This window comes from Silene latifolia, chromosome 11, assembly GCF_048544455.1.
Source record: "Silene latifolia isolate original U9 population chromosome 11, ASM4854445v1, whole genome shotgun sequence".
Taxonomy (NCBI): domain Eukaryota; kingdom Viridiplantae; phylum Streptophyta; class Magnoliopsida; order Caryophyllales; family Caryophyllaceae; genus Silene; species Silene latifolia.
Window position 1 is genome coordinate 160,571,296 of NC_133536.1, and position 1,823 is coordinate 160,573,118.

At 40.5% G+C, this 1,823-nt stretch overlaps 1 non-coding gene across 1 annotated transcript; it reads right to left on the reverse strand.

The window, feature by feature from the left end:
• Positions 1 to 230: 230 nt before the first annotated feature.
• Positions 231 to 337, reverse strand: LOC141615565 (small nucleolar RNA R71). Its single transcript, XR_012529981.1, has one exon. It is a non-coding gene; the product is annotated as a small nucleolar RNA R71 (small nucleolar RNA).
• Positions 338 to 1,823: the final 1,486 nt, after the last annotated feature.

Here is a 1,823-nt window from a genome sequence, read left to right on the forward strand (position 1 = left end):
CTAGTGAAGACCCTCATTGTCACATGGAGACTTTTTGTGACTATTATGATGCTATTTCACAAACCGGTGTGACCCAAGACCAAATTCAATGGGTCTTATTTCCTTTTTCTCTAATTGGCATCGCAAAACAATGATTGAAAAGCCTTGATAAAGCTACTCTTGGAATTGACTCTTGGAAGAAGTTGGCTCTAGCTTTCTACAAAAAATTATACCCTCCGGAAAAGACTAACATGCTAAGAGCTCAAATTATGGGTTTTAAGCAAAGGGATGAATAATCTTTGTATGAAGCTTGGGAGCGATTCAAAGGAATTTGTCGCTCATGTCCTCATCATGGACTTAGCGAGTGGTTCTTGGTACAACAATTTTGGAATGGTCTTTATGAAGACTCAAGAAACATTCTCAACATGGGATCAAATGGTATGTTCACCGAAGTTGACGATAATCAAACTTGGAACAAGATTGAGGAAATAGCGGTCCATAGTTCACAATATAGTAGACCTCGCAAGGTTACTAGAGGAGGAAAGCATGAAGTGGACTCTATTACTCAATTGGGTGCTCAACTTAGTGCTCATATTGATACCATTAACTTAAAGTTTGAGAAGGCCATGCCTAAACTTGAAGATGCCTCTAAATCACCAAAGCATCATGTTAATGCCATGGTAGCATCTTCATCAATCCCAAGTGGGATATGTGAGAATTGTGGAACTTTAGGACATGACCAAAGTGAATGTAGGGGAACAAATGAACAAGTGAGTGCTTTTCAAGCATACAAGAGTGGTACCCCTTATTCCAACTATTACAATGAAAACACCAAATTCCACCCAAATCTCTCATACAAAAGCCAAAATGTTCAAAACCCTCTACAAACATACACCCCACCTCCCATGAGAAACAAAAATCAAAGACCCTTTTTCAACCAAAACCAAGGTTACCAAAATCAAACTCCATACAATCAACAAAATGACCAATGTTTTGATGTTCAAAAAGCGGTCCTCCAAATGCAAAAGAATCAACAAGAATTTTTCACTCAAATGCAAAAAGATAGCCAAGCAAAGGACATCACCATCAACAACATCCTAGCCCACACAAAAATGTTGGAAACTCAAATGACCCAACTAGAAACTTCAAACTCTCAAAGACAAAAGGGGCAATTACCACCTCAAGGTAATCCCCCAAGACATGAAACGGTTAGTGCCATCCACTTGAGGAGTGGTACGAGATATGAGGGACCAAAGAAGCAAGTTGAGGATGAAGTTGTGGAGGCTAGTGACAAAGAAGAAGTTGTGCAAAGCTCCAAGAAAGATGAACCAACAAAAGAAGAAGTTTCAAAGAAAAGTGAAGAAAAGGCCAAGGAGAAGGAGCCCATTGTGATTAGACTTCCATTCCCAAGTCGTCAAGCTAAGCCTAAGTTTGATGACCAACTTGGAAAATTCATGGAAATTGTGAAGAATTTGGAAGTCTCGATTCCTTTTACGGAATTAATCAATCACGTGCCGGCCTATGCAAAGTACATGAAGGACATCCTTACGAAAAAGAAGTCGATCCGGAAGCTTGAAACTATCGCCTTCACTAAGGTGAGTAGTGCAATCCTTCAAGGGAGTTCACCTCTGAAACTAAAAGATCCGGGAAGCTTCTCAATACCGTGTACCATTGGCGACACCACGATCAACAAGGCTTTGTGTGATCTAGGAGCAAGCGTGAGTGTTATGCCGTATTCGGTTAGTAAAAGGTTAGGGATGGGAGAGCTTAAATATACCAACATCACACTCCAAATGGCCGATAGATCGACGAAGACACCGTTAGGGATATGGGAAGATGTTCCC